Source organism: Cavia porcellus, unplaced genomic scaffold, assembly GCF_034190915.1.
Source record: "Cavia porcellus strain 051 isolate PalLab524CR breed Dunkin Hartley unplaced genomic scaffold, mCavPor4.1 scaffold_8, whole genome shotgun sequence".
NCBI lineage: Eukaryota > Metazoa > Chordata > Mammalia > Rodentia > Caviidae > Cavia > Cavia porcellus.
The window spans coordinates 3,950,210-3,973,219 of NW_026947491.1; the positions used below are offsets into that span (position 1 = coordinate 3,950,210).

Genomic DNA, 23,010 nt, shown 5'->3' on the forward strand with positions numbered 1-23,010 from the left:
TAAGTGAAATACTGTAGCCATCCATGGTATGTTAGACAGTCCTAGAGAAAAGTACATTTTGCACAGACTTAAGACTTATCCTGGTGAATGCAGGATAAATGTCCATCTCCTACTGAACCACCTGCCTAACTCCTTGTCATGCCTAACTGGGGACTTTAACTTCTTAGCCCTCACGGTGACAACACATCACCCTCAGGAACCAGAGACCAAGAGTGGAATCGTGAGTGTCTTATTCCCTGGTCCACCCATAACCAGGCAACAAAACCAATTTTTCTAAAAATATTTTTGTTCCTTCCCTTCTCACCTCTGCCACCTGGCTATTATTATTCCATTATTCCCAGTGCTTGCACTGCTGCAGGGGCCTCTTTTACTCCTAGTCCTGCTTTTAAACCTCATCTCAACCCGCTGCAGTTTGAGGGCCTGGGATGTAGCCCAGTGACATAGCACCTGCCTGGCAAGGCAAGGCCCTGAGTGATTCCCAGTACCAAAACTAAAAAGAGAAAAAAAAGCTTTAAAAGGTTCACCATCAAGAGGCTGAGGATTTAGCTTAGCAGCATAAGCGCCTGTCTGGCAAGCGCAAGGTAGTGAGTTCAATCTCCCATACCAGAAATAATAGTAATAACAATAAAAGGTTCACCGTCACTGTGATGGTTCACTCCTTAAACTCTCCTTGTTCTCTCCAGATTTTTCTGCTTCCTTTTAAGCGTGTCTTCATCTACATCTCTTGAATGCTCTTACTTTCTTTTCTATGCCCCTTAAGTATTATGATTCCCCAGAATCTTATCCTTGACTTTTATTTCTCATCCTTCACTCACGTGGTTATTTCTTACTACCCTGAGATGTCTATCAGTGTGGTAGACCTGGGTCTCTGTGTCCTGAAGTAAGGCACAACCTTCCAGAGATGAGACCAAGTGTAAGGTTAGGCACCTGTGCCTCAGTGTCTTACAGATGGTTGGTATGAGTGTTAAATAAGTTAATAAATGTGAAGCACTGAGACCTATAGAGAGCATGTAATAAGCCTAAAACTTTAGGTGTTATTTTACATATCTAACACTTGTAAGTCCTTTCCCTGCAGTTACATGGTCACATCGAATTCACTATGTGCCAAAGTGCCCAAATCACTCCATCAATACACTCAAACCAGCTTTTCCTCCTAAATTCCCTAAGTTGCTGTTACAGATGCCAGTCAAAAAGCAAGGTGATAGTAGGAAAAAAAAAAAAAAACTATTATGATGAGTTAGCTAACCAGAAGATGGCTGGATTATTGTTCAAACATCAAGTAAAGAACTTCCATAGGACATTTAAGGAAGTCTGTTTTTAGCCAGGGATAGGTGGGCAACAGGAATGATTCCTCTTGCAATGATCCCTTTCTTTGATGCACATTCTGATACTACCCGAAGGTCAACAAATGTTTCTGGGTGCTGTGAATCGAAGGAAAAATTATGGCCCAGGCATGTGGTACCGACCTGTGATCCCAGCCCTCTGAGAGGCTGAGGCAGGAGGATCACAAGTTGAAGCCCAGCCTGGGCAGTTTAGGAATTTAACAAGATTCTGTCTCAGAATAATAAATGGGCAGGAGATGTAGCTCAGTGTGAAGGCAGAGCTTTAATTCCCAGTAGCACGTACGAGGGGGAGGAGGAAAAGATTGTAGATGAGGAAATTTTATGAGTGATGCTTTTCTAGTTCCTTTTTTCCTTTTTTCTGGGATAGCAGACTCTACTAGTTAATATCTGCATCACTGAAATGTGGATTTTCTTTTTTGGGTGGGGGGAGGAGTACTGAGGGTTGAGCCCAGGGCCTTTGCACTGAGCTACATCGGACTTTTTTACATTTTTGAGGCTGGAACTCACTTAACTCACTAAGTGGCCTAGGCTGGACTCAATCTTCCTATTTTCCTTCCTCACAGATGTTTGGTGTGACTCGTTAAATTTTTTTGCTAAATTATTCAACATTTGAGAGGACTTATGGTGTAACCAAGATTCCACGCTTCCCGTGGAAACTGAAACGTGAGGGAGACCTGGATTCTTGCACAACCTCAAATGGCAGAAACTGAAACATGACAGCCCTCTTTGGACTGGCTTGTCTAATATCACTCCAACCCTGGTTATCTCTGTTTGTTTTTTGTTTTGTTTTTGAGACAAGGTCTAAATTGTTAAGTTGCCCAGGCTGGGCTCAAATTTTTGAAATTCTCTTGCATGCCCACAGCACCTCGCTGCGGTTATTGAGTCAATAAGATGGAGGCGCCTATAATTATGAGCAAAAACGGTTGTAATTCTTACTGCCCGCACAGGAGCAGTGAAAAGCTACTTTACAACAACATGCCCAGTTATTAGCTGGTATTATTCTAGATCAGTGTTTCTCACTGGAATCACCAGTGGAGCACTTGAATACAAATGAGTTAGCAAGGGCTGAAAGCTAGCTGGGCCCAAGGGTGCCCACCTGCCATCCCAGCAGACTGGGAGCCCAAGGAGGAGAATCACAAGTTCAAGGCCAGCCTGGGCAGCTTAGCGACCTAATGGAACCCTGACTCAAAATACAAAACAGAAAAGCCTGGGAATGTTGCTAAGTATGAAGGCCCAGGGTTCAATTCCCAGTATTGAGGGGAAAAAAGGGAATTTCGGCTTCAATGTCCAGGCCATGTTGTCCCAGAAGTCCGGAAGGCTGAGGCAGGAGGAGTAAATAAAAAATAAAAAGGATTGACAGTGTAGCTCAGTGCTCTATGGGTTAGGCTCACGTTTCCCACCCCACGCCCAAAATTACTGAGGGGACTTTGCAACATTGCTGATACCTTAACTTTTTTTTTTTAATCGGTGCCTGGGATCGAACTCACGACCGCCTGCTTGCAAGGCAGGTGCTTATGCCACTGAGCTAAATCCCCAGCTCCGATACCTTGACTTTTGTACAATTTTGTTACAGCAGGATTTCGGGGGCTGAAATCCAGAAATGTGTGAGGGCTTTTCTAGTTATTTTTATTTTGTAGCCCAAGGAACACTGAACCAAAACCTTTGGCCTTTTTGTTTTTTTATATTGAAAGTAGGATCTCATCAAGTTTCCCCAGCTGGCTCAAACTCAGGATCCTCTTGCCTCTGCCTCCTGAGTAATTGGCCAGCTGGCAGAATAACTTCTGAGGAGAGAGGTCCTACTGAAGGAGGTAGGTGTGATGTACTTGACCCCCTCCCCGTTTAACATTAGGGGAGCAGGGATTCTGAGTTGAACATGATGGAAGAGAGTCCATGAATTCATCTCTAGTACAGCCTAGCTGGGTGCATATTCAGGTCCATTTCTATTTTTTTAATTGCTTTTTTTTTTTTTTTTTTTGTACCAGGGATAAAAGTCACGACTTTGTACTTATCAGGCAGGTGCTTATGCAGCTGAGCTAAATCCCAAGCCCTACTTTTAAAAATTTTCATCTTTATTTTATTTATTTATTTATTTATTTATTTATTTTTTGTATCAGAAATTGAACATGGGACCTCGCACTTGCCAGGCAGGTGCTTGTGCCACTGAGCCACATCCTCAGCCCCCCCCCCCCCCGGTCCATTTTTAAAAGGACTACATAAGGAAAATTGAGAGAAAGGTTTCACTGCTACTGTAGCACATTTGGGCTACAATAAAACACAAAAAAAGGTGATTTTCTCCCTGTTCATCACCAGGATAGCCGAGCAGTTGCTAATACAGCATGGAGTAGAAAGCAGCAGCCCCTGGTGGAGGAGCGCAGGACTCGGTGCCTCGGTGCAGGCTGGAAATTCTGTATGCAGCCGAAAGCCCAAGCCTGGCCAAGTTGGGTGCTGGGGAGAACTTTGATTTCAGCTAAGAATTCTCTCCCCTTTGTTGAATAGAAAAATAAAGAAGTGGGTTAAAGCTGTATATATCCCAGATCCATGAAATCTTCTGCTCAGGGGTGGTTCTGATATAACCAACAATAAAGAACCATCTATTCATTTTAGTGGTATATCAACATAAAGAAAGCAAGTTTTTTGACTTCTCTGCAATTTTACCGAGTTACAAGAGAAGCACAGGGATTTAGCTCAGCTGCACAAGCGCTTGCCTGGCAAGTGTAAGGTCATGAGTTCGATCCCTGGAACCAAAAAAAGAGAAGTACAACAAACATGTTTAAACTACTGTTTTGTTTTGGGGGAGTTGTTTTGCTTTGTTGCATTTTGGTTTCTGAGAGAGGGTCTTGCTGTGTAGTCCAGGCTGGTCTCAAACTCGTGGCGATCCTCCTGCCCCAGCCTTCTGAGTGACAGGACTGAGTCAGCATGCCAAGCTTAATAGTTCTAATATACGTCTACATCATGAGGCCACAGTTAAGGTAAGAAACATTCCCATCCATCTCACACCTTTCCTAGCGCCTTTTAAGTTTTTCATTTTTATTAGTACCAGTTTGCAGGAGCACACCACGGTTATATCCATGCAGGGGAGCTGGAACACGCAGAGAACTCCTCTTTTTACTTCCCTTTCCCCTCCCTCCTTCCTACTACCTTTTGCAATCCAGCCTTCCTTGATGTCATCTGCAGACAACCTCTCATTGGCTTTCTACCACCATAAGTTCCATCAGCCTGATTTTTACGCAATTATATGTAGGCATGTACCACATAATATTTCGGTCAGCAGTGGCCCACACATGCCGTGATGGTGCAGGCAGATTCAGTGGACCCAGATGTAGGGATGCACACCTGTGACCCCAGCACTCAGGCGCCTGAAGATCACTCCAAGTTTGAGCCATCCTGGGCTACAGAGTGAGTTTGAGGCCCACTTGAACTACACAGTGAGACTCTTGTCCCCCCTCCCAAAAAAAAACCAACATTACAGTGGAGCAGAATAATTCCTGTCACCTAGTGACTTCATCATTGTAGCTGTTATATCCTAGCACAGCATATTACATTTTTTTTGTCTTTTTGAGAGAGGGTCTCACTGTGCAGCTCAGGCTGAACTTGAGCTCACTTTGTAGCCAGGCTGGTCTCAAATTTGCAAGGCTCAAATTTGCAGCCTCCCGAGTGCTGGGAGCCACCACATCAGGTGGAGTCCAAAGCCCAATGCAGTCTTTCTTCCCTGCAGAAACCTTTTGAGTGTGATCATTACCGGCAGGCTTTCCATCATCATCATAGTCCTTCTGCTGTCCTGAGCTGTCCTGACCTGTGATAGGGGTCTCCCCTACAGTTGTGCAACAACCCAATCTGTTCCAGTGCTGGCGTTCCTCAGGCAACAGCTCCGAACTGTTCTTTGCCTGTCATTGTCGAGACAACACCTGGCATCCAAAGACAGTTTGGGTTGGGAAAGGGATGGGAAGGAAAGGTTAGGTTTATGTCTTAACAGTGTTTGAGGTTTCTGTCCACAGTCCAGGAGGCAGGGCTCCAAGCGGAATGGTGGGGATGCCAGACCTAAACAGGCAGCGCAGACCAGAGACAAGAGAGAAAGACACAGTGTCTCCTTTCTTCCCTGCCCAGACAGATACAGGGCTCCCCTCGCCGGTCCCCGGACTGAATGATGGACGGATGGCAAACGTCATTCAAGGACATGGGAATGGAGCTTCAACAGATGACACAAAACCCCAAATCCTCATCTAATCCATACCAAAGATAGCAACCCCAAACCACCCCTAATGTTTTGCACCAATCCATCTCCCATATTGTCTAGACCCACCACCGGTCTGGACTACATTCTGTAGCTGGGCCGGGATCCATCCAGCATCCACTGATCAATCAGTTTATAGATTCGGATTTTAGAGGAGTGCCCCCTGGCGGCCAAAGGAGGCATGGGCATCGTCATTTAATGTGCATGCAGGGTTTTGGGTTTCATTTTTAGGTATTTATATCTCTTATTAAGCTTTCCTCAATATTTAATTCATTTTGGAGGCAGTCATTTTACTTTAGGTAGCATGTTTTTGCTTTTTGTTTTTCGGACATTTGAACTATGCCCGGCTGAGTGTAACTTAGTTGCTACAGTGTTTGTATTGATACATTTGTGCATAATGAATAGTCATCCTGAGAAATCAATGGTTGCTTGATAACAGATGGCATCTCGAGCCACGTCAGAAATGAATGTTTCCAAAACTCACTTGAAAATCCACTTTAAGATAAGTTTATGATGGAAACTTTCTTTTTATTGTACTTTGGCCTCCTGCAAACTTTCTTAATTCTCAATATCCACCCAAACCTCCATTCCCTGAACCTCCATTTCAGGGCCCCTATCCACATGCTGATCATTCCGATCACTCCAGGGGATTCAGGCTTGCCTCCACTCCTCTCTCAGGGTCACCGCTATCTCCCTGCATGCTCGCCCCTCGATGTCCGACACTAACCATCACCTGGCCCATCGAGGATTCTGAGTGTTAGCAGTAGGGTTTTGTGTTAGGGTTAGGTATTAAGTTTTGGATTATGAGTCAGTTTTTCTGTCAGTGTATCAGAATTAGGTTTTAGTTTTAGTTTTTGGGGTCAGGGATATCGTTATGTTTTGCATTTGGGTCACTGACTGAAGGACAAGTAGTTGAGCAGGTTCTACCAACAAGGTCCAGGGTTTTCACCATCCTCATCCACATGTGGTCTCAGTCTTGCAGTGGCTTGCTGACATGGAGCCCCCTTGATTGGTTCTGGCCAGCTGCCAGCAACCGAAGTGCATGAGCCAGGGCTGAATTCACACTTACTCTCTGACACTGAATCCACTTGGTAGGACCTGGCCAGCTGCCTGCAAGCAAAGCAAGCCATACAATGCCAGGTCTTAATTCAGGAAGCACTGTCTCAGGAAGCACTGTCTTGTAACGTGAAGTAAGCAACATTCTGCAGCGTAGCAAGCTGGGGCGACTGGAGCCTGGTGGGAAACAGCAGGGTTCGGGCAAGAAAGCAAGCAGCTTCCACCTTACGGTCCCAGGGTTTTCAGCATCCTGAGCCAGGGCTGAACTTGCACTCGACCTGATGCTGAGCCCACTGGTGAGTCCTGGCCAGCTGGCACGAAGCAAAAAAAAAAAAGGAAGTAAAGAAAGCAACCCAGTACCATTATTTGGCATTGTTTAGAGTATTAAGATTTACCTTTGGGCCCCTCAGAGAACATAAATTAAACTTTATCCAATCTGTTCTGCAACCTCAAGTGATAGTCCTTCTCACTAATGCTAATCATAACCCTAACCCTAACCCCAAACAGTAACCCTAACTGACTATGATCTTAACCCCTAACCCTAACTCTTAGAGAATACAAAAGTTAAAGTTTCCCAAATTTATTCTGCAACACCAAAAGATATTCTCTACACCTAATCCTAACCATAACCATAACCCTGAAACCCCTAACACTAAACACAGATCCTAACCACTAACCCTAGCCTGAGCCTAATGAACTAACCATAACATTAAGCATCACACAGGCCATAAACTTAAATGCTAAATCTAATCTAACCCTAGCCCACAGCCTAACACCTAAGCTTGATCCTCACCCAAAAATTAACTTTAAGCCCTCACCATAACCTTAACTCTATCCCTAACCCTAACTCCAACCCCACCACAAAACCTTGAGCAAAAACCCAACCTAAAACTGAAATATCTCTTATTTCTGATCCTAAAACCAACCCAACCCTAGCCCTAAACTCTTCCTCTATCCTAATTGCTAACCCTATAACCAATTTCCAACTTTAACCCCAAACATAACCACTAACCCTAACTGGAAACCCTAATTCATGGCCACAGGAAGCAGGAGACCTCACATACTCAAGGCTTTCTCAGGATGTAGGATCTGTCAGCTGAACCGATCATGGAGGAGCAGTGTGCAGACCAAGATCCCTCCGGAGGATCCCCACAGGCTGCCTGGGTTTCCCTGAGTCGGGGCCACCTGCAGTGCAGAGTACTGGACAGTTCCAGGCCTGGGGGAAGGGATGGCCCTTAGGGAAGGGGCGGGCTCAGGGCAAGGTCGGGCCACTGCCCAGCTCCAGCCTTTGCCCCTGGGAGACATGGCGGGGCACGCAGGGCCTGGTCCTGCGCGGTTACTTAGTGGCCATGGGATGAAAGTTCACCCCTTCAAGGTGAAGCCGCAGGAAGAACCTGCGACTGAACCGCAGGCAGAGCCAGAACTCAGGCTCCAGGGATGGCAGCCCGAGGAGGCAACGCCAGAGGGAGGGCCTGGGCCCAGCTGGGAGAGGCCCAGCTCCAGCAAGGTGGCAGCCTCGGAGCCCAGTTCTCGGAATGGGAGCCGCAGACCCGTGAAAGCTGAGCAGCCTCGGGGACCTCAGGGCCTGGTGTCGCTCTGCGCCACCTGCACACTGACTGCCTCTAGGCACTGCTGATCCACGCCTTCGTGCGCGTGCGCGACTGTAGGCGATCACCTCTGGGTCTTCCTGCTTCTACCTCTGCTCTCATGGCCGCCCTGGGCACCGGCTTCCAGTATGTGGGCTTGGAGGAGGAGGAGGACGTGGAGGAGAACTACACACTGATCTGGAGCCGGCCAAGAACGAGTGGCACTTAGTGCAGCAACGTTTCTCCACCAACAGCGAGAGCTTCTGGGCCTCCAGGATGAACAAGGGAACCCCTTCGCTTTCTTTCTGCTGGTCTCTGGGGGCAGCTCACTGCTAGACCAGGAATCCTTTGCAGAAGTCAAAAGATTGGACCAAGCGGTGCAGACTCTGAATGTACAGGAAAATGGAAAGTGTGTGCCAAGTACCAGGACCTCTGCGTGCCCTCCAAGCCACTCCTGTACTCCTGGCAGCATCTGGACCCTCGATCTGAGGGAGATCAGATTCCCCGTCCATGTGCACACTGGCTGCCTCATCAGCCTGGTGGGCTTCTTTGGAGGGAACAGCTGGGTAAGACAGCGGGGAGAAGCCAGTTACTAAGAGGCTAAAGCCTTGCAGCTGCTATACTACCTGAACACAGCGCAGGGAAGACAATAAGCAGAGCAGGAGGGGGGCGGTCCACTTCCTGAACCAGTTTGAGGACATGAAGAAGAGGCTGGCCTTGAAGAAGCTGCAGGTACCTTGGGGCCAGGGTGGCCGGGAGGCTGGGGAGGTGGGGGTCTGGGGGTCTGGGGAGAGGGCCTGCAGGACTTCTGACCGCTGGAGCCGTCCCTGGCCCCAGACTGGAGTGCTCTGCTGTGTTTGGTGCTTTATCCAGCTTCCTCAGATTAACACAGGAGGACATCACAAATCACGCCCTTGGGGGTGTTCCTGTGGACCAGGTAAGTCTTACATCCAACAGCTAGGTCTGCTTAGCAGGGACACTAAGATTCTCATTTCATTTTGGGTTTGGTTTTGTAATCAAATTACCTTGCAATTCTTACTAGGATTATAGTCATATGCCACCATGTCTGTATCTTACAATCTTTTTTATTTCTCTTGAATTTGAGAATGCCTTCATTTTTATGCCTACTTGTGTCTTCTGTCTTATTTTTCTTTGTCATTCTGGATAAAGTGTAGTCAATTTTATTGATCCTTTCAAAGAGCAAGCTTTTGGTATATTGGTCCCATTGCTTTTCTGGTTTCTATTTAATCTGTTTTAAACACTGGTGTTTTGATCACTGTTCTTGCTTGCTTGCTGCCGTGGTCTGAATGTTGGTGTCTTCCTGAGATCTTTACCTTGAAGCCTAACTCCCAGTATGATAGTATTAAGAGGTAGGCACTTTGGAAGATGATTAGCATGAGATTTTGAATATGATAAGAGTGATAAGTAGCCTGTTACTGCCTTCCACCAAAGTGAGGATGGAACAATCTATGAAACGAAGGGTGTGAGCTCTCTCTAGATACTGAATCAGCCAGCAGCTTGATTGGGGCCCATCTACCTCTAGAACTGTGAGCTTCTGTTGTTTTTAAGATACTTATTCTGAGATATTTTGTTATAGCAGACACAACAGACTAAGACACTTCTGTTAGCTTTGTGTTTGCTTTTTCTCTTTTCTAGTTCCACAAAATGTTGTGTTGTTAATGCTTTGATGTTTTTCTTTTTTTTTAACGCAGTGTTTATATCCATATATTTCCCTCCAAGCACTGTTGTCACTTTATAAGTTAGGGTATGTTGCATGTTCATTTCTGACCTTCAGAGTGCTTTCTAGTGTCTCTTGTGATTTCTTTTTGATTTATTGGTTACTAGTCTGTTACTGAAGCTTTGTGTGTTAGTTGGGTTTCCATTTGTTGTTCTACTATTTTTTTTTTTTTTTGTCTCTTTCATTTTTATCGGTACCGGGGATCGAACTCACGACCGCCTGCTTGCAAGGCAGGCGCTTATGCCACTGAGCTAAATCCCCAGCCCCTGTTGTTCTACTATCGATAGGAAGCTTTGTTCCCCTGTTGGTTATGAAAGGTGCCTTTTTAGTTTGTTTCTAAAAATTTGTTCAGACTTGTTTTGCAGTTTACCTCATGGCCTGTCCTAGAGAATGTCCCAGTGCCCTTGAGAGAAAAGTGTGTGCTACTGTTGTTGAGCTGAATGTCTGTGTACTTTGCAGGGTCTAATTGTTCATAGAGTTCTTCATTTTCCCAGTGTCCTTACGGATCTCAGCCAGATGTTTTACTTGTTACTGAAAGTGATAATTAACATAGCCTTTCTTTTGTTTACTGCTTATATGGAGTATCTTTTTTCTGTACTTTCCCTTTCAATCTACATATTTTTGCTTGAGATCTTTGGGAATTGTTTCTTTTCTTTTTTTTTTTTTTTTTTTTTTTTTTGTCTTTTTCCTTTTTATGGGTACCTGGGATCGAACTCACAACTGCCTGCTTGCAAGGCAGGCGCTTATGCCGCTGAGCTAAATCCCCAGCCCCAAATTGTTCTTTTCTAGAATTTCCCACTTAATATTTTTGGACCATAATTATCTATAGATAATCTGAAACCACAGAAAGCAAAACAATAAATAAGAGGAGACAACTATGTTCAAAATTCCCACTTCTTCCCTATTCAGTGTTAGATCTTACTAGAAAGACTTTTTGAAAAAGTATTTGGGATTTTGATAATCATTGCCCCAAATTGAAAGACTGAAGCAACATAAAAATTAGGAACAACATAGAGGACAAGTTGCCTTCCATTGTCTAATGAACATCAAATGCAAGGAGATTTAAAGAAATTCAAGTTAACATCCAGTTCCTTAGTATCACCACCAATACCCATCACTTTCCATGTCCTCCAAGTTTCACATCAGAAAAGCACAGAGGCTCAAAAAAAGAAATGGGAAGAAATGTGTCACGTGTAACACTTTACCTTCATTAATCTTTCTGATTTGTTCATTTTGTTTTTTTCTTATTCTAAACTCATGCACACCAACATTGATGGTTCATAGAAGTTTATTATAAAAGAGCAATTTACTTGTGCTTTGTAATTTGCATTTCCATGTTGTTTTGGATTCCGAATTTTAATTCATAGCATTTACAGGTAGGAAAAAAGTGAAATGTGACTGCAATGTATGTGTAATATGAAGTTTTTTTATAGTTAAATGTCGCCCCGTCACAGTGTATGTGTAATATGTATGTGTACAATTTTTGATGTTTAATATGTCCTTGTCTGAAGGACTTCAATTATGTTCCTGCTGTTTTGGAATCATTGAACGTACTCCTCAGTTGTCTCTCTTAGATTTCAAGTCCAAACTTGATTTCTCCCCCCTATTAAAAAATCTGGAGGGTAAATATCAGCCATTTGTTTGGAAGCAATTTTCAGCAAGTAAAAATAACACTCGAGGTCATTGTCAATATTTTAAAGCATAGTGTTGTGGATGTTGTAGAGATAAAGTCCAGAATCATATGTTAAAATGTCTTCTTATAGGTGCGATCTAAATGTGTAGTGATGCCAAGTGTGGTGGCACATGCCTGTAATCCCAGCACTTGGGAGGCTGAGGCAGGAGGATCATTGTAAATTCAAGACCAGGCTGAGCTACAAAGCGAGCTCAAGGCCAGCGTGCACTTCATAGTGAGACCCTTCCTCGAAAAGACCAAAATAGATAGATAAATAAATGTAGGGTGCATGTTTAAATTTAAAATTTCATTACAGCAAAAGACTCATTGCCATTAATTCCCCTCAAAATAACTTCTATTTCCTTTGAAAACACTTAGCCTGTTGTTCTTGCAGTATCTGAAGCCGTTCTGGAGGCCTCTTCTGTGAGAATATGCAAGTCATGAAAAAACTTTTTCGGCGAATGCTGCTGCCAAGTGTTTTCTGATAGAAAGCTGTTTTATGCTATATTCATGGCCAGGCAGAGCTCAGGAGTTGGTGAAAAGGCCACTGAGTCTGTGTTCCGTCCCTGGTATTGTTCGCCCTCTGATAGGAATTGGATAGGATCCAAATGTGTCTCCAGAAGTTTGTGTGCTACAATCTGAAAACATGAGACTGTGTTTTCATCTACCTTATATTCACTGGACCTGGCACCATTAGTCCTCCAGCTCTTCCCTAAAATCAAAATGACAGGAGAAGTCAGTGTTGTGAATCAGCTCAGGATTTGAGGCAGCCACTATAGCCTAAGTAAACACACCTCAGAAAGAGGAATTCCAGAACTGATCCAAAAGGGACAAGAGCAAAGAGTGAAGTGTATTTGAAGCAAGGGAGAGTATTTGGTGGTGGTGGAGGAGGGGTTTGTTAAATGGCAATGTTCTTTTACTGCAATGAATTTTTTTTTTTTTGTACCAGGGATTGAACTCGTGGCTGCACGCTTGCAAGGCAGGTGCTTATGCCGATGAGCTAAATCCCCAGCCCTGTAATGAATTTTTAAAAATACAATTATTCGTGTGGTTTTTCAACCATAACTTCTATATTCTCATTTCTGTTGGCCTAACAAGGAAAGAGGCGCATTCAAAATACAGCAGGTTTCAGCTCCTTTTTTTCCCCAAGTTAATAGCAACTTTCCTACAGAGCATACTTCACCAGTGGAAAAAAATTTTGAAAGTAATTTAAAACCAGGGTTTTGTATGTTTTGTTACCACAGTGCATAATGAACTAGCCTTGAAGTGCAGGGCTATTTGTGTTGTTGTTCATGGCCAGTTGGAGCTCCAGAGTGGATAGGAAGGTAACTAGGTCTGTTCTGTCTCTGCTACTGCTGGTCCTCTGCTGTGGACGGGGTGTGATCCAAGCGTGTCTCCAGAAGTCTGTACGCTGCAGGCTTGGTCCCAGTGTGGTATGAGGAGATGGTAACACCTTCAGGAAGCAGGGCCTAATGGAAAGAGGTTAGGTCATAAGGTTCTTTCTCCCTTGAAGGGAAGTTAGGTAGTTCTCGTGGGTCTCTGGATAATTGCTGTGTGATGGCAAGTTGTGATAGAGAGTTCAAGTCTCTTGAGTCTGTCTGGCTTCCTGTCTGGCTGGTGCTCTCTCCATCTTACATTCTCCCACCATGGTGCCATCTACCAGGTTATGACACCATGAGCAGGGCCTGCCACAGTACCAGTATCATGCTCTTGGATCCCCACAGCAGAACCTAAATAAACCTCTTTTCTTTACAGATTATCCATCATCAAGTATTTCATTATAGGAACAGAAACTGGACCAACGCAGCCCTTCCCTTTCCTGTCATTTTCCATTCATGCCCTTCTGAATATCGAATGCAGGTGCCCATCTCAAGTACTGAGTAAATCTTTATGATTCTGAAATGCTAGTCAGTAGATTAGTGCTTGGGTCCCTGCATGGGAATCATCCAGAAGTTTGGTAAAAGTATATATCACTAGCTTTTCCATCCTTACCATTCCATCTCAGAGTGTGCCTGGAAATTTAAAGTCTCCAGCAGACAAGTGTTGAAATTGTTGCCCCAATGTCCAGGTCAGGAATTTCGGTGAGGAAGCTGCCACTACAGATTCCACGATATTTCCCTCAAAATTTACAGATTGGGCTGCATAGGTAGCAAAGTATTGGTTGCAGTCTGAGGAGTGTCTTCTGCTGTCTTGGCAATGGTGAGCAGCTTTGGTCTGATGCTGCACATTGGAGTACCATTTGGGACCATAGTTAAAAATTCACCATTTCTCCTTCTAGCTGAGCAAAAAATGCAAAGGTGCACATTATTGTGTACATGAGATAGAGGGAAGGGGTTGTCTGTAGGTGGATGCAAAGATTCAACGTGAGGAGCCAGGAAAAAGGAAAATCCCATGCAATTATGTGTCTTTGGAGCTGGAAAAATCCAGTACCCCAAACAGACAAATAGAGAACATAAATAATAATTCACACATAACAATGGAAATCTCTGAAAATCTGAGAAAAATAATTTGAGCTCTCAATTAAATCAAGGAATACAAATCAAAGTACAAGTGACAGCTTGTTTTTTTACTCAGTCCAGCGGATGGGGTTTGGAAAAGGTTATGTGCGAAGGAAAACCCTCCTAATACCCTTCTAATTATGCTGTGGGAAAATGTAAATTGCTACACAGATTTTTTAGGCCAAGTTTGCAACAAATCAAAAGACTTAGAGAAACAGTACTTTTGACCCATCAATTTCTCTTAGAATCTGGTCACGCAATCAAGCAAGATCACAGGCAGAGAGGAACTGGCAGAAACAATTACATCAGGCTGAGATCTGTCAAATCAAATGTAGCAAAGGTAAAATATTGCAGGGGCTGGGGATTTAGCTCAGCGGCATAAGCGCCTGCCTTGGAAGCAGGCATTCGTGAGTTCGATCCCCGGTACCGATAAAAAGGAAAAAGACAAAAAAAAAAAAAAAAAAAAAAAATATATATATATATATATATATATATATATATATATATATATTGGAATGATATTCCATATATATATTGGAATGATATTCAGTCTTATATACCTATTAAATAAAAATTCCTGACTACAAAACATTTGAAATAGAGAAATAGCTATGTGTACGTTTATGTAGAACAAATTCTACATGGATATACATTGAAGCCCTAATAGGAATCATCGCTGAGGAGTGGAATCCTAGTTTTCATGGTACTTTTCAGAGTTTATTTAACAGAGCACATGAGAAAACAAAGGCATTAATTTTAGAAAGTAAGCAACTTGGAAGAGTCTGTTCCTTGTTTTCTAGAGGAGATAGTCATGTGGATTGGATGTCTGTTTTGGCCCTGCTGAGCACAGCTCCCCGAACACACAGTCACTGGGTGTACCCTGAAGTCATAAATAGTTATAGTTAAAGCATATGCTGCTGTTTTATGATAAGCCATTTCTGTGGGGTCTGTACATACATAAGAGTGTGTGTGTGATTTTGAAAACTTAGCCAAGAAATGTATAAGGACAATTAAAGTTTCTATAATTAACCAAATTAGTTTTTAAACGTCTGACAAATATCAGTTCAAGAGCTGATTATCCCAGTTGAGCAGGAGTGAAGCCTCCTGGCCAGCAGCAATAGGGTGTGGGAGTGGAGGGAGTGGCAGGCTGCACAGCTGTATGTCCAGGTACACCTCCTACCTCCTGGCATGTCGGATCACACACATGGCATGTCGGAGTTAGAGGCCAGGTTCTAATCCCAGTACCCTCCTAACTTCTTCAAAGTTGTTTACCTCCAAAATATGAAAAGTAAATTGAAGTTAAGATCAACATTTCAGTTCCAAGTACTGAGGAGATACCAGTACATGGAAGCAGAGGCATGCAAGAGTGAAAGTGTGTCCACTCACAGAAAGTTTGAAGGAGTCACAATTTATCTGAAACAGGTTCACACTGTCCTTCCTGGTCTCCTTTTTTCCCAGTCTTCACTGGTGATTTCAGAGTCCTCAACTGTTCTTACGTTCTATTCCAAACCAATCAGGAAATCTCATGGTGGAAAGGAACCAATTCATAGTAGGCAAGTAAAGACTTGGAATAGAGTATGCCATGCTGCATGTAAACTAAGACTTTTTACTGAGGAAGGCCTGATGAACTCTGTTGTAAATTCAGAGGCAACTAAGAGAAAGAATTATGGAAGACATAGTATTGAAGCAGAGATTGTAGCCAGATATGGTACATGCCTGTAATCCCAGCACTTAGGAGGCTGAGGCAGGAGGATTGTTGTGAGTTCAAGGCCTGCTCAAACTGCATAGCGAGACTTTGTCTAAAAAAAAGATTATGCAGAATAAATGATACAGAGAAAGAAAATGGTCTGTCTACTTAACCATTAACATATATTAACATGTATGAAGATTCTGTTCCTCTTTAACAGGTGTTGGTGTTGATGATGTGTTCATCGTGATTCCTGCCTGGCAGAAGACCAGCCTCATGGACAGCATAAGAAAGAGAATGTCCAAGGCCTATACACATGTGGTAGTGTCCATCACAATTACCACCGTCAGCTACGTCCTGGCCTTCTATACAGGGATCATGAGCTCTTCCAAGGCCATACATACTTTTGTGTCTACACAGGAATAAGCTTGCTTTTTTGCTATTTTTATAGCATCACCTGGTTTGGAGCAGTTATGGCCCTAGATGGTAAGAGAGAAGTAGTCTGCCTACAGTGGTTGAAAAGCCAGACCAAAAATGGTCTTCATGAAAAAAGGCCTGCTGCCTGGCCTTTGGTTCTGTCACAGATGGACAGAAACCGATGTCCACCCAATGAATGTGTTCTTTAGAGACTATTTTGGTCCTTTTCTTACACGCACCAAGACCAAGTTTTTCATAGTGCTGACATACATTTTGTACATGATACGCAGTATATATGGGTGTTATAAGTGCAGAAAGGCTTGGGCCTTTGAAAGGTGGCCAGTGATGGTTCCTACATCACACCATATTATGATGTAGGGAAGATTATTTTTCATATTATGTCCCAGGGTTATGGTTGTTGTCACTGAAAGTGTTAAATACTGAGATGAAGATGTAAGGCAAAAATTGGAAAAAATGTGTAGTGGGTTTTCAAGAAAACAAGTATGTAGATAAAAATATTACAGAGTTTTGGTTACAGACATACATGCACTATATGAAAGGTAACAGTGAAGATTCTAATGATAGGAATTCTTTTATGGACAATATTTCTGTAATATTTCATCATCAAATGAAATCATTTCTCCCCAGGGTTTCATTTGGACTAAGATGTTGCTAACCCAGTCAGAAAGAAGTGAATGTTACAACAGTTACCAGATGGAGCCAAACAATGTGAGGTCCCTTGCTTGTGTATAACCTCATATATTCTGACCAGTATGGGGGAGTACTGGAAAGCACTTTTTGCAATGTCATGGCTGCATCAGCAGCTATGTTCCTGGTCTCCTTGGTGCTTATCCCTAACCCAGTGTGTGCCTTGTTGGTGACACATGCAGTCAGTTTTGTAATTGTGGAAGTGACAGGTTTCATGGCATTCTGGAAGGTCAATCTCAGTTCCCTATCCATGATTAACCTTGTAATTTGTATAGGGGTTTCTTTGGATTTTTCTGCACACATTTCCTATGCTTTTGTTTCCGGTTCTGAGCCCTCGGCAAATGGAAAGGCAATGGAGGCCTTGCATCTGTTGGGCTCCCCGGCGTTACAGAGTGCAACCTCAACAGCAGTAGGGGTGTACATTTTAGCTGCTGCCCAAGCACACAGCTTCAGGACATTTTTAAGGTTATGTTTCTTATTATGGTATTTGGGGCTGCCCATGGCCTCATTTTTATTCCAGTATTCTTAACCTTTATCTGAAGGTCTGTTTGAAAAGCCACTAAAAAAAGGCCAGTTGTAGAATTCTGACTGACCCAATCCAATCTGATTTTTTTAAATGCACAATTAAGAAAAGTTGATAAGGGCTGGGGATTTAGCTCAGCGACATAAGCGCCTGCCTTGGAAGCAGGCAGTCATGAGTTCGATCCCTGGTACCGATAAAAAGGAAAAAAACAAACAAACAAAAAAAAGTTGATAAACTTTAAATGAAAACAGACTGCTTGACTTGGAGATTCAATTTTAAATCATTATCTAACATAGCCTGAGAAAACTTAGTTTTACATGAAAATACTAAGTTAGTATTGTCATCCTAATGACAGCTGCTATAGTCAAGTACAAGGTATAAGGTATAACTTTCTAGCCATTTTTTCCTTTTTTTTTTTTTTTTTTTTGATTCCAGGGATTGAACTCACAACCTCAGGCTTGCCAGGCAGACGAATATGCCACTGAGCTAAATCCCCGGCTATTTTTTCCTTTTATTTCATCAAAAAAAAACTGGAATTATTACTGGAATTGAAATATCTTACTTCTTGTTCATACTGTAAGTGGAATATTATTTCATTGCTTCCCTATATGCAATATTATGTGAAAATGTAATATTATGTATATTTCTAGTTTAGAGGATTTTTGTGCACTTTCTCAGTGTTATATTTTAATAAAGAAAAGTTGTTTTTCCTTCGCATCTTTTTATCAGTCCATATTGACTATACAGGTTAATGGGTTTCATTTTGGCTGATCCATACACAGCATACCTAATTTTCACCCCCTCATAATGCCTCTCGCCCCATCTTGCCCCCTAGTTTCACGTTGTTTGAGTGCATGTGTTTTGATCACTTCCAGCCCCCATTACCTACTTTTATTATACTCCCTTTGCTTTATTCACTTTCTCTTCTCTGATAGTCTCCCTTCTACTTCCTGTCATCTTGTTTGGATTACACATATATTAGGGAAAACACGTATCTGTCCCTCCAGTCTGGCTTGTTTTATTCAATGTGGTCTTCAGATCAGTCAGTCTTCCTGCAAATGACAAAATTTTGTGTTTCCTTACGAACATATAGTACTCCATTTTATATTTATATTTATATGCAGTGATACCTCAATTGTCAAACAACTCCAGGCTAGAACTTTCCATTACTCAAATGGCAAATTTCAGGGGAAAAAAAATGTTTTGTGTTTGTAACTTTGCTCAATAATCGAACCAAAAATCCAACTTGAGAAAACCTGTGTAGGCTGAGAGTAAGTCATGCAGTGAGACACAGAGGGGTGACACTTCAGTCTAAGTGCTGCTCTCTCTCAGATAATACATAGTGCTTGTGTTAATGTATTAAAAGACTCATTGTTGTACTTTATTTGCATAAAATATTGTAACCGTAGCTCCAAAGAAAGTGATGTCAGCAGTAAAGCTAAGAGGAAACCTGAGAACCACAATAGCATTAAAGAAATCATAAAATTTGTTAAAGTCCTGGAAAAATGAATTTATAAGTAATTTGGAAGATTGAAAAACAGTTATTTGGTTTTCCATTAGTCCATTAGTTCTTGAACTTTTTGGTGTTTAAACACAACTTTGGGATGAACTGAGTTCAGCAACCAAGAGTAGGTTCCCTAGTCTGGTTCCATGTCTTCACTATTCTGAATTGTGCTGCCATGAACATGGGCATACAGCTATGCCTACAATAGGCTGATTCCTTTGGATACCAAGAATCAGTACAGCTGGATCAGATAGCAGCTCTCTTAGTTTTTTAAGAAACATCCATAGTGATTTCCATAGTGGTTTTCCTAACTTACATTTCCATTGGCAATGCAGGATAGTTCTTCCCCCACATGCTCAGCATTTATTGTTTTCTGTGTTCCTGATAATACTCATTCTGACTGAGATGAAAGGAAATCTCTGTAGCTTTGATTTGTATTTCTCTACTGGCTAAGATGTCAGATGCCTTTCATATACTTAATTGTCACTTGTACTTCTTTTGAGATGTGCTTATTTGAATCATTTGTTGATTGGGCTGTTTGATTTTTTTATGTTATTTTTTAATTCTTTAATGAATTTTTAAAGTTTATATATCCAGACTGTTGTTTTTATATGATTAGTGCTTTCTGTGTCCTAAGAAATATTTGTTATGTCAAAGGTTTGGGGAAAACTCATCTATGTGTGCTGCTCAAAGCTAATAATTATACATTTAGGGTTAAGACTCACACACTTGTATATATTAGATATGAAAAGGTTACAGTTTCTTGCCATAATACAGGGACTATGGTCAGGCTAAGAGTTAGGCACAGGGACCCGGGAATGGGGGACCCATCAGGGACACAATCCTAGCCCCATGTAAGCTAGCCAAGCGGGGCTAGTGCAGCCCATCTCCATCCCTCACAACGCAGCTCAAGGCCCAGGCCCCGCCTGCCTGGTGTGTCTGTCCTGTGTGTCCCACTGTGGTTGCCACTGTCCCATCCCACCCCAGGCCTCAGGAAGTTCAGGGGTACTGTGACCCTGTCCTCTGTGCTCTAACTGCATCCCCAGTGGGCACCTTTGTCCTTGGGTGGGAGAGGTGCAGAAACCTGGGCTGGGGAAATTGTATTCCCTGGAGGAGGACACCACATTTGCTCTTCTCCCCTGCAGTCTGGTTTCTGTTTTCTAGGGGTAAGGCCAGGTGCACCTTCTGGGATGGGCCAAATGAGAGCAACAAGTCCCTCCAGGAAGTCTGACAGTCTTGGGTGCCATTTTCTGAGAACACAAGTTTTACTTTTAACATTCTTATGGCACCTAATGTATACTAGGTACTAGGCAAGGTACAAATAATTACACCTTTCCTTCCAAACAGCCTAGGCCCACAAAATCTGAGCTAGTTGGAGGTCACGCAGCACCACTGAGTTGGAAGCACAGTGCATATTGTTTGCATATGTATGGCCACAGCCTAAGAAGGTGGGTTCCCTTCCTAGTCAGTGAGTTCATCACAGTACAGGCAGCACAGGTTTGGGGTGCTAATAACAGGAGGTATGAGGCTAGGGGGCAGGTCTTAGAGCTATCTAAGAGCAGGTACTTGCCAGGTCAGGCAAGGACAGCATCCCAGTCCTGGCCAGCCCTCCAGGAGCCCACCTCTGGTCCCATCAGCAAATCTGGTTTCCACCAGAAGGTAGCCTACAGGGAGGGAGGAAGTGACTGGGCCTGGTGAGAGGCCAAAGTACAACAGAAAAAATACAGAAACCAGACAAGGAAAGCTGTAATGTTAAAATTGTACATTTTAAGAAAACCACAGCTTCGGGACACAAAATTTATTCAAGCTTTTTTCCCTTACTGGCAAAAATTTTAAGATCCTTATAGAGGCTAAGCCTGTAAACATGGCTCTGGGCCTCAGCTTTCACCTGTACCACAGCTCCTTCCCTTTGATACAGAATAAATATAATTCCTGACTTGTTAGAAATGTGCTGAATTTGTGGACCATCTGGAAATGAAGTCATAAGCCACAGGAAGAAGTTAGGAGAGGGGATCCAACACAGCTGAATAAAGAAGGAGCCACATTGGAGCTACTCAGAGAAAATCAACTAAAAACACAAGGTAATTGGAAGAAAAGGAGAGACATATGTCCTGGTGTCAGAATCAATCTTAAGTAGACTTGGAGATCAAAGGACTTTATAAAAGGATCATCAAGCCCACCAGGCTACCCATGTGTCTGTTACCTGCACAGAGCAGGAATCCGCGTTCCTGGAAAGCATCCCCCCCCCCAAATAAAAAAACGGGTAGACTACAATTCTGTGGCAAACACAATTCACACAAGATAGATCTGGGTTATATAGATGGCCCTTACCTATTTTGCTTTCCTGCAAACAGAGGGCAGTACAACCTGGCAACAAATTTTGCCAGCACACACAGGGGCAAGTGACCGGGAAATTGCTCCCTCTTTGACAGGCTGCTGGTTTCTCTTTTTGTTTTGTATTTGTCATGCACCCTAGCAGCTAACTGGAACCCCTAGGAACAACAAGGTTAGGGGCCTCGGCAATGGCAGAGAGAGTAGGGAGTGGAACAGCAAGACTCTTCCTGCCCAATGACCAATGCAGGAGATGGACACAGATTGCAGACACGGTATTCAAGCAATCTTGGGTCCAGAAAACAGTACGCCCCCTACCCTGTGACCAGCGGCCCTCAACACGGAGGGATACAGAGTGGGAAGTCACCACTGCCACCCAACCCGCAACCAGTTGCATGAGCAGCCTCAAGAGGAAAAGGAAAAGGAGTGGGAAGTTGGCATCCTCCCCCCACGACCAGCATGTGAGATGCCGCAGTTTAGAACAGAGGAGGCTGTACAAGGTCCGGGAAGGGCCACTGTACACGGGACTGGGAGCAGCCTCGGGCTGTCTCTGGCTCGAGTGCCTCAGCAACTGTGAAAGCGATGCTGAGACAAACAGAAAACAGGGACAAACCACCCAAAAAGCTGCTGGGGAGTGAATTGAGTAAATCATTGGACGAGTCAGAGTGAGTCAGTCAGTCATGACGACCAGAGTCACGAGACAATCGAACGAGGAAAAGTATCCGGTGTTGCCACCGTGTGGTCGTAGGTCCCCCCCACGAAGCTGGTGATCGATTGATTCTGCCTAGACTGCCCTCAAAGGGGCGGATGGATCCTCAATTCGCAGATCTTTAGTAGCTAAAGACAGCACCTGACCGCCCGCCCTCCTGCTTGAACTGGCCCGACCCTTCCAAAAAAGAAATAAAAATGACCACCTCATTAACTAAGTGAATCACTGGTGTGCACTGAGTCAGTCAGTAAGTAGCAGCGCGGTGAACAGTTAGGTCTGAGAGAGCAATGGGAAAACGTGAAATGTCCTGGGCCTGCGAGCCTCGAGGTTTGCTGTGCGATTGCATGAACCAGAGACGAAAAATAAAAAGCTTAAAAATACAAAATGCTAAGCAGGCGGTCGTGAGTTCGATCTCCGGTACCGATAAAAAGAAAAAAAAAATACGAAATGCTGTTATAAAAATATAGGTGGAAAGAGGAATAAATAAGTAGACGTTGATATAGATGGATGTAGAGTTAGAGAAATACATAGATACGCCTATGAGGGTCGGTCCTGCCTGCCATTCCCGGCGTTCGCTGTGTGGTCGCATGAACGCAGGATGAGACAGAAAGACTGAAAGTACAGAAGTTTTTCACAGGAATAAGAGATGGTTATCGATACACTTAGACAGGACTGTATCTCGAGCCTGCGTGCTGCGACGTTTGCCGTTCGATTGCAAAAATTTAAAAACACGGGGGAAAAAACTGGAAATCCAGAATGTTGACGATATCAATCAGACTGCGTGTGTCGGGCCTGCGAACGGTGACGTTTGCTGTGGGTTGGATCTCATGAAATCGATCCCTAAGGAAACGTATATACGGGTGAGGAATGTATGGTGACCTTTGGTAGTCCACAGACGGGATTAGACTGTGTACCTGTGCTTTTCTGTCGGTGCCCCTTCTCTCGGTCCGTGAACCGCACCCTAGTAAACCCCTAACACCTAAGTAAGTAAGCCAAAGCCTTCATCA

The 23,010-nt window shown here is 43.4% G+C and overlaps 1 long non-coding RNA gene and 1 pseudogene across 1 annotated transcript; both read left to right on the plus strand.

The window, feature by feature from the left end:
* The first annotated feature begins 7,933 nt into the window (after nucleotides 1-7,933).
* Nucleotides 7,934-8,975, plus strand: LOC134477197 (patched domain-containing protein 3-like; annotated as a pseudogene).
* A 12-nt stretch (nucleotides 8,976-8,987) lies between these two features.
* On the plus strand, nucleotides 8,988-22,225 carry LOC134477123 (uncharacterized). The gene is made up of 2 exons (XR_010049020.1): nucleotides 8,988-13,486; nucleotides 16,032-22,225. It is a non-coding gene; the product is annotated as an uncharacterized LOC134477123 (long non-coding RNA).
* Nucleotides 22,226-23,010: the final 785 nt, after the last annotated feature.